We start from the raw sequence: 10,763 nt of genomic DNA on the forward strand, positions 1-10,763 counted from the left end.
TGTGATTTTTTTTATTCCATGCTTAGCCATCTTCTTTCTGTGATGAAGTTTTTGAGCCTTTATTTTTTTATGGTAGGTAGGAACTTGCCATCATCCCTCCTACACACTTGTACCTCCTTCTCCTACTCTAATATCAGAGCTGCTAACATCACATCAGGTGTATGAAGCCCACCATGAAGGACTGGCACAGGGCTCCAGACTAAGTTTTCTGCTTGGGCTCTCTGTTTGACTGTTGCTAAAATAGCCTATTACAGAATATAGGGAACCAAGGCCATGACTTTATATTTTAGGTCTGCTCTATATTTAACAGCGCTTCTTTTCAAGATGCACTGCCACCTGCACAGAGGTAGATTGCAATCCAAAATCAGACTTGAAGAACATTGTTAGCTTCAATCATGAATTCAACATTGGATCAACAGTGGTTAGCAGCTCTGGAAAATATCCTCCTGGAATAAATAATTCATAAAGCTTGTGGTGTTTGGGGCTCCATATACAAAAAGTACAAGATTACTTTTATCAGTCACAGGAGGGACTGATAGTTTACGCCCACTGTACAAAACAGGTGGAAGGGATGCAAGTGCTTCACCAACTGGCCTGCCAAAGATTTTGCTTTTATTTCTATAAAATGAACTAATTTTGGCCTATTCACCAACAGAGGTAACATTATTTTCATGCACATGCTGTGTTTCTGCTCACACTCCTTCCTACCTTTTACTTTACATCTGCACTTCAGAGATGTTGTAGAGCTCAAGAACTTAAATACTAGCAGCTACATATTCTGCATCAGGAACTGAGGATGCATTACACATCCTATTCTCTTCAGCCTCCTTTGGAGAATGATTGTCCTCCACCTCTTCCTCTGGGACCACTTAAAGAAGATGAATCAACTCATAACTTGACACACCTAATTATTACATGCTGCTAATATTCAAGGATGCTGCCAGATAAAGAAGAGGGCGTAGCCTTCATTCAAACATGCTTTCCTGATCTCAAATCAAAGGCCTTCCTTTAATTAGTCATCTAATTAATTTTGGTCCAAATGAGGCTTCAGAGGAAAAAGCAAATCCAGGTGAGACATCATAAATGTGCAATTAGAAGTTGTTCACTAATCTTATAATTATTAGATATTTTCAAAGCAAGCCTTATAACAAGGCTGAGATCCCCTATTGTTTATACCAGGAAAGAAAGAAAAAGCTTCTCTAATTGTCTTATTTTGAAATTAATTTATTTTGAACTTAACTAAATTAATAAACACAGTAACCTAAAGAATTTAGAATGCAATTAATAGAGATCTTGAAATTATTTAAAACAGCCAAAGTTATTACATTTATGGGTAATCAAATTCTTTGCTTTGAAACAGTTCTAGCAACTGTCCTGGATTTCCTGGTTTCCTGATTATTGAAAGGCTGCTCATATTTTTAATTTAGGAACTTCTAACAGAGGGAATCATTAATCTGCCCCAAGCAGGATATTTCAGCAGATATTTCAGTATTGTGTGGGTTTCAGTATCAAGTTCAATATTCAGCTGTATTCTGGTACCAAGTGATGCGTGTTTAACTAATATTTAGGTTTTTATGCAAGTTTCTCCTTCACTTTGGTCCAAACTCTCTTTCAGCACACACTGCCCACTAATCTTGGCAGAAAGGATGGCAGAATGAGTACAGCACTATTTTCTTTATCTTTCTTTTTTGGAGGCAGCAAAGAGGTGCAGCTGAAGGGTGCTTTATTCTTCCAGCTACAGCAACAAAAGGTGAATGAGATGAGAAGAAAGTGTGAGCAGCAGCACTGTAGGATTTCTGCAACAGGAAAACTGGCTTGTTTCTCTTCCTTTGCACCTGTCTAGTGCTTATCTCCAAGGCAGCACTGCTTACACAGGCTATAGAAATACAGCAAAGACTAAAAAAATGATTGGCCTTCATGCCATGGCTTAGAAGGTGCAAGTGAAAGAAAGGAAAGAAGTATGGTCTGTGTTCCCATCTTGTTCTCATTTCTGGACCCCCACAGTCCACCATCTGGGCTAGCACACAGCACACTACTTCAAGTTCTTTCAGGCTTCTTCTGAAAAGCACCGTGAGACAGCAACACAAATTTAGGGAACCGATGCTAATGAAACATTCACAACAATTCTGCTATTTCACCCGAATCCTTATAGCAGTAAACTCATTCTCACCTCTTGATCCAGGTAATTCAGACAAGCCCCACTTTCACTTGGAGTTATTCTTTCATGGAGTAGCAGGTTATAATATTCTCAGGTCATTAGCCAGAAGCAGGTCACTAACCTTTTTCAAAGCAAAAACTAAATGGATTTAAAGAAAGAAGCAATATTTTGGGGCTTTTCAACCAATCGGTTGCTGCAACAAACTTTCGAAGACTGAAAAAGCACTTCTGTTTCTTAATGCAACTCTGTTTTTTTTTTCCAGCTAAATCTGTTGATCTGATAAAATATAATGATCTCTTTCTATAAATAATGCCTTTCAGAACACCACAAATATATCAAAACTACCCACCACAACAAATTAACAGGTTTGATACTAAGAAATCATTTTAGGTTGAACTCTGAGGGAGCATGAAACCTGTATTTCTGAAGTGCCAATAATACAGCCACAGCATTTCAGACTGCACAAAGACAGTACAAACTTTAATAGGCCAGATAAAAGTACAGTGAGAAAAGTACATTTCCCCAAAGCACTTTGAGGATGAGCCCCAAATGGTCAAAGCAGGGGGCAAGATTCCTGACACTGGCTGACCTGCACAGCCTTGTATTACCCAAGGTGATGATTAGGATAATAGAGAAAGTGTAACGAGGCCTCCGGCAGGTCATTAAGCAGAAGACATTGGCATTTGAAGTGTGCACCTGATATAAAGAAAAACATTGCTTGAAGGATCTAGGAATAAGTGTTTACTTAAGACAAACAGGAATTCAATAGCAGCTTTTACAGTTGGAGAACAATGAATCCTGTAAATATTTTCCACTCATTTAATTTAAAAAAAATCCACTTAATCTGTGTTCTCACTATTGAAAACAATTTAAATAGGTGGAATATTCTTAGGAACTGACTTTGAAGCAATTACTATGAAGAGATCACTTCATATGTAGAGTAGGATATACACAAACTGAAGGCAGGCTGAACAGGCATAACATAAACAAACAAAGGGTAAAAAAAAGGAAAAGCCATTCTGTGTAGTCAAAACGTATAAGTAATAAGACTAATGGGTAAAGCTGCCTTCTTACAGGTCCTTATTCACTTCAGTCACATGCTCCACCAGCTCCTAGTCTCCCCAGAAAGTACAGGAAACCCACAGAGAATTTCTGAAATCAGACTTCACAACATAATTCCTCTTTTCCCCCCTTCTCCTGTTTAAAGTAGATAGTGGATCTCTGGCTTCTTCTTAAACAACTTCAGTTACTCAAAGAGAAAAATGCTTCTGTCTTTCTTCTCCAGTTGGGTTCTAACACTCTTAACCATCTCAGATCTAACCACTCCTAGCTGGGTCTAATGACTGGAGGACCAGCCAAGAAGGCATGGTAATAGTCCTGCAGTGACACATCACAAATATGGAAATGGGAAAGCATAGGTTTAATCAGAAATCTTAAGTCATAGATATTGTTTTCATCTGAAAGAGAAAAGACATAAAGGAAAAAGAACAGCATGAAAAACTTTCCATGATTTCTGTCCCCTGGTACAGACTTGAAGTTTGGCTTTGAGAAAGCAATGAATAGGCCAGCCACCTGGACCTCTAAAATAATTACAATGCTTTATGTACTAAAATGTGCAAATTATCCAGTGGTCAGGAAGTAGTCACCAAACTTCTGAGGCTTTCTGCCCACACACACCCTTCTCTTCCCCTTTAGGTACTTTGTCCATTTCTCCTTGTTTTCTGGATGGGAGGTAGCTGCTGCTCCAATGGGGCTGTCAAGTATCCAAGAACCCTTGACAAATGGCCATGCTGCATTTACAGGCCAACCTTACAATGTGTGCACAGCCACTGCAAACAGGTTGTGGGCCAGCAAATTTTTTATCCAGAAGCAGTAAACATTAACATCAAGCCTCTCACCAATCTGTTGTGAGGATGCATCACATCCTGTGGGAAGGCACTCAGCAGCTTATTTTTATAAATCCAAACGCACCATTATGCCATATCTTGTTTGTGGGTCCATGTCTGTATCCATCCATCCAGACTTTTATAGGAACTTAGGCCCCTAGTTTAGCTGATAAATATTTAATGGATTGACACAAGGCAAGATTATGTCAAGTCACTGCTTATATCACAAGTATGACTGTCTAGATTTCCTTTTTTTAATTAAGTGATACAGTACAGGACTTTTAAAGCACAGCTCCATCTGCCTACATGAAACTTTTGAGCTATGCTAAGAACAGATGGCCTTATTAGCATGAAGAAACAGTATTAGGCAGGTATGGAGTAACCAACAAGGCGTGCTTTATTTTAATTCGCTTTTCAGACAGATAAAAAACTTCAGGTACATTTTTTTAAAAAGGCATTATATACTTGGTGCTGCATTAGTAATACCAGCATTTGCCTACAACAGTTTGAAAATAAGCCTTTCATTATGTCCAGACATGATTTACAGACACAGTCCTTCAAATAGGAACCCTGTGCTAATTTTAAGACAAATAATTTCTTATGCCCATATCTGATTTACAGTTAGTTTTGTTCAAATAAAAATGTATGACGCAGATTTCCATTTGTATTCTGCCAGGTACTTCTATTTTTAGATGCAGGTCAGCTTTATACTCCTTTAATGCGCCTACAGCTCCAGTACAGCAAATGATGCACCTTAGCAAGTTTATCTAACATTCTTTTAGATAAAAAAACCTGCAAAATTGCTGACACAATTGTATCAACATTGATAAGAACAGCAAAGTGTTTGGACCTCCTACTTGATGGAAGTCTGCTAAAGGAAATTACTAGGGTTTTTTTCCTTTTCTTTCTTTTTTTTTAATTGTAATTTTTTAATGTGGAAAAAAACAGAAAACAGAAGTAGGTCTCTGGCTACACTCCATACTGGAACCACATTGCTCTGACACAAAATGTCTTCTTGAATCTTTCAAGCTGGGGCTGCTCCAGAAGTCTTCACTGACTCGCACTGCCAAGGCACAAGATCTCATCAGCTTCAACCCAACATTGTCTCCACCTGTCTCTCCCATTTCATCTCACACTCGCCTCCCAATCTCCACACTCTGCCCAAATTACTGATGACTGGCCCTTTTGGATTTTTTTATCCACTTCCAAATGTGAACTTTCTTACATCCTACCCACGCTAAGAGAAACAACCTCTTAGCCAACTATTTCCCTTTCATCGAGGGCACTCAGAAAACTTCTGTTCTGAGAAACACTTCACTGTTAAAAATTATGGGAATATGTAGAAAACAGAAAGTGATAGGTACCTTTGTGTCTGATCCTTTGTCTGGCATGTGTTTGGTTACATACAGACAATACAGATAAATACTTTGTTAGCTAAAGGAAAAGCAAAAACTATTTCAGTACATTCTTTTCCCCAAGTAAAAAAACTGGGGTTTGTTTTTCAACAGAAGTGAAAACTTGGTACATATTTGATACACACATGTTTCTTTTTTCTTCCCTTCCCTATCAAAATACCAAGTCAAACAGAAATTCCTTGATTAGAAAAACAGGGTTTTTTCTATTTATCTTTCTGATGGTCTGTAGTCTATACTTTATGAAAAAAATGACAACTTCAAATTCATGGATACATAATGAGAGGAATGTGCATTTACTACTCCTCTTGAAACTAAAAAAACTTATAATCCAAAGTGTGGAAACCCAGACAAAAAGGACTTAATTTACTCATTCCAGTCTCCATAAGACCTCTGCAGCACAAGTGATGATCGTGCAACTCAAATGTGTGTTTCAGGAATCTGTAACATTCCTTGCTGCAAGCTTCTGGGAAAGAATCAACTTTTTCTGGTAAGAAGTTCTTCTTCTATTAGCTAAATGATTCTGAGTTATTTGAAACTATAAATATTTGTCCAAATGTTTACACGACTGAGAAATTTTAGGTAAATTCCATCCAAACAATGAAGCAACTTCCAGCAATGTGTAACAAAAATAGTGCCTCCCTTACATTTTTACTTCAGTAAATGTCTAAAAGTGATCCCATAATCAGGAATCACATGGAGAAATGAAAGACACTGGGAGGATGGCAACATTTGGAACAAAAACTCTTTTACTGTAATGTAGATAACATACGTGTAGGAAGATAGGCTGTACCCAGTTTCATTTCTCAGGGATGTTCTCACTTATCTATTCTTCTCAAAGCTTGCAGATTATTTCTTGCTTTAGAAAAACAAAACTATTTTTTAGAGAATTTCTGAACACTGGATAAATATTTTTAAATAACATTTGGAAAGCCTACTAGAATGAAAATGCCTTTTTGTCCCCCACTGCTTAGTCTGTCACTATCAAATATTTCCCATTTTATTGAAAACACTTCCATAAACTGCGAAAACAAGATGCTGCAAATGATTATACTTAAAGTAAGCCACAATTCTGATCTAATAGGATGTTCTTTGAAAATAAAAATGCAGTCTTGATCACATAAACAACTAGCTCTTTCAAAATAATCTATTGTAGAACTGCAAGGATTTAAAATTAAACATCAGATTAAGAGCTTTGTCAATGATGCAATTATATAAGCATATCCTTACTATTACATGGGTTAAAACTGGAGAACATGAATATGTAGTATGCAGAAAAAAACAGAACTGAGTTTTGCCTGTAACCAAAAGTTTAACTAAGGAACCTATTAGATTTTAAAAACACTGTATAGTTATTTTTGCCATTTAATATTTTCTCAATTTTCTGAAGAATTAGTGAACAAAGCTGAAAGAAGAGAGTTACCCATGCAGCTTACAAACCATCTCCAAGAGTATTTTTTTGAAGTCACAGCCTGGCTACCTACAAGTAATACATTCCCTCACATCTCAAAAGAGACCTCTGGCTACCATGAAGCTACAGCACCTTGCATCAGCCCCACATTTTCCATGGGCTTTTAAATATTTAGGAGTCTGAGAATTTAAATGAAAAACAAACCAAAAAAGCACAGTCCATGATGTAATACATTAACAATCATGATGTGTGGTACTTGGAAATATGACTAAGTTCTTTACTGTGAAGGTTGTGAGGTACTGCTATGAGTTGCCCAGAAAAGCTGTGGATGTCCCATCCTTGGCAGACTTCAAGGCCAGGTTGAATGGAGCTCTGAGCAGCCTGGTCTAGTGGAAGGTGTCCCTGCTTATGATTAGAACTAGATGATCTTTAAGGTTCCTTCCAACCTAAACCATCCTGTGATTCTATGACTGCTGTAAGTAACTATGAAGTTTGACATAGGACTAGATAAGATAAGATCTACACAGTGGAAGCAGTCTCCAAAGATTTAATAGACAACAGCAATCCAGCACTCTGATTGCAGAAACCAGTACAGGATTTCCACCTCCACTGTTTCCCCATGGACAAGTTCCCAGGATGTTAGAGAAAGCCAATTCCCACCTCATAATATGGGCTGGTTTGAGAAGCAGACTTTCACTGTAGAAAATCTGCTACATTAAATCAGCAGTTGGAAGAAAAAAAGACAAGGAGGGTAATATGTGGCAGGAGCCACGTCCTCCCAGTTGTTTCTCATCCTGCAAAACTTAGAATCATACTTTTTGACTTCACCCTGTTGCAGAGTGATGGGATTTTCCAATGCTGTTGAAGTGCTACACAAGGCTAGTAACTCAAAGAGATTGATAAATGAGATTGATAAAAGAAAACACTCATTAAAGATAGAGCTTCAGGAAACCACCTCAACAGGCATCGCTTCCCAGTGCTGACATCTTAGTGACAGGATACTGTGCTGAAGCTTTAGTTTACTGCCTAGTCTGGCACCTTCTTGAGACTCTAAATTGAGCAATTGTTTATTATTACTTTTGGAGAAAAGGCAACAGAAAGGTTTTGGTGGGCAAAGATACCTGGAACAGCTTATGCTGGATAGAAAGTGTTAATAATCAATACTGACTTTGCAACAAATCAGCTAAGGAACAGTAAGAAAATTCATTCCAGAAGAGATGGTAACAAAAAAAAAAAAAAAAAAAAAAAGGCAATAATGAAGGGCTTGGAAAAATAATGTAGTTGCCAAACCAAAGTGAGGAGTTTTCAGTGAGGACTCAGGGAAAAATGCTATCCCCTTAAAACACCAGTGGTGTTCTGTGTAGCACCTAGAAGTCTCTTGTTCAACTCCCTCAATCCAGTCATACTTGATTTATGAGATCACAGCAGTTTGCTATAAAATTCCCCCCTTAAAATATGTTTTAAGGGTTGTTAAAGCTATCTCTTCCCTTACAGTACATTTGAAAATGAAGCCACAAAACTACCTGATAAAACACATATGCTATAAATCCATAAAACTAGATCACAAATAAAACTATAATGGCCAATAAAAAGTCATTTGGATTTAAAATAAGAAACTAAACCAGTAAACAACAAATTACACACTAAAAATACCCCTCCCAGCCTTCTCCCTTCCAACCTTCACAGAAAAGCTCCATAAAATTAAGTTGCTCTGATCTAGTGAAAGGTGTCCTTGCCCATGACAGGGGGCTGGAACTAGATGATCTTTGAGGTCCCTTCCAACCCAACCATTCCATGAGTCTGTGATTCTGTACTTCAAGCATCCTAATATGTTCAAAAACAATATGACATCAAAATGTAAAAAAAAAAATTGTCTTAACTGGGTAATACTCAAAACAGGGTATAAATTTGGACCTTGCTGAACACCCATCAAGTGCTGATTTTGCAAAAGTCTGATTTGGTCTGCATTTACATACTTTCCTTGGAGTCCTTTGGAAGGGAAGCAAGAAAAAAACCTTAAACGTTTTTCTGATGTAAACTCAATAACTTGTTTCAAAATATTGTCGCTTTAATACAAACTTTGGTTACCTCTCCAAGGCACAAAGTGTGCACAGAGTCCAGTCCAGTCTCATGCTGTTGAAGGATCCCAGTCTGAGAGATAATTGGAAACACTGGAGACAGGTTTCTGTTAAAAGCGTTTGCAGATGTGAGGATGTGGGCTACTTTATTCACTAAGTCACCTGCAGCTTTTCACTTGAACTCAGAAATAGCCTGAGAATATAAGAGCTCCCTTGTGAGTTCAGCCTGTCACTAGCACAGCTTTGGAGCTGCAGGGCAGAGCACAGCTCTTCACCCCCAGACACAGCAAAGTCCCGCCCATGAACCAGAACAACAGATGAACAGGAGAAAAATTGAATGATGCAGTTCAATTAAAACAGACTTCACCTTGCCCAACTCAAATATGACTTGGCAAGCCAGCAATGCCACTTCCAGCCAGATCTGTTTGCAGTCAGCACCATTCTTCCCCTCTGCAATACTCCCTGTACATACTTAGTGCAGCAGAAAGGGGAGGCAGCTAACAAACTGAATTAGTGCCACTGGTGTTTTACTCAAAGTGGCTCACCAAAGATTGGACAATCCCACTCTAAGAAGTCAAATTCAACTCAGACTACAAACTCAACACAGCAACAGCTGTGCTACATGTCCTGTTGCCATGAGTACATGCATGTTAGAATGTCTGAGAGACATTATGGGAAAAAAAGTAACACAATCGCTAATGCAAGCTGAGAAACTGAAAGTTTGGGTCTATTACAAGACCTTAAATCTGAAAGTCTCTAGTTGTGACACAGGAAAAGCACAACATAGTCAACAAACACTGAGGGAAAATGGAAAGTGTAAATTTTACTTTTTTTGGGACACCCTTCCCTCCCTGCAGCTATAATTAGCAGGGATACACTTGCTTTGAATCTCTGCCTTGGTTCTCTTTGAGGCAACCCAATTCCAACACAGCTACAGAGATTTTGGCCAAGTTTCACTTTAAGAGGCAGCCTTTGCAATTAAGAGTTCCTGCTGGATTTGTTCTGCAAAGTATGTAATTGGCACTTCTGCTGATGCACTTCATTTAGTCAAATGGTAAACATTTTTCCTTATTTTGTTTACCACTCCTCTTTGAGCATAAAGACATGCGTATTTCTTCTGTCAATGCTATGAAATGAATCAGATGAGCATGTTTACTGACATCTTCCAAGCTGCTTTTATTAGTAGCTCAGTATTAAGCTAGGGGGAAGGAAAGGAGGGAAGCAGCCACCCTTCCTGAGGGTGGTTCTGGTTCTGGTTCTTCAACCAGGACTTTAGAACCAAAGGCTAATCCCGATTGGCTTTGCTGGGTTAAGGACAGGGTGGCACAGGACTTTGGCTAGAGCTGAGATTGTGCCAATCAAATGTCAATATACTCAACCATGACAGATAAGGCTGCTCCTTCATTCAGTACTGAGCAATCAAGGTTCAGGTCAAGGAAATATCAGTAATCTACAAAGATAAAATGCACTGGAGAGACAAGAAAGTGGGGACAGAATGTCTCTTCTTTCTCTTCTGGCTGCAATTTCTTTCTGGTTTGCAATTTCAAGCCAAACCCACTCTCAGTGGGCTTGCTCTTGCTCCTAAGCAAGCCATCAGATCCCTCAATTTAAATTAAGCATAAAAATCCTTAATAGAGACCACAGATAAATAAACATGACCCTAAACCTTGGACTGGTACTTTAAGTCTTCCAGAATCATAGAATCATCAAATGATCCGGGTTGGAAGGGACTTTAAGGATCATCTAGCTCCAACACAAGGCCAGGTTTAAGCTGAGTGGGCTCTGTTGCAACAGCAATTTTTTAGTAAGAGTTACCTG

The sequence above is a fragment of the Vidua chalybeata genome, chromosome 4, assembly GCF_026979565.1.
Source record: "Vidua chalybeata isolate OUT-0048 chromosome 4, bVidCha1 merged haplotype, whole genome shotgun sequence".
NCBI lineage: Eukaryota > Metazoa > Chordata > Aves > Passeriformes > Viduidae > Vidua > Vidua chalybeata.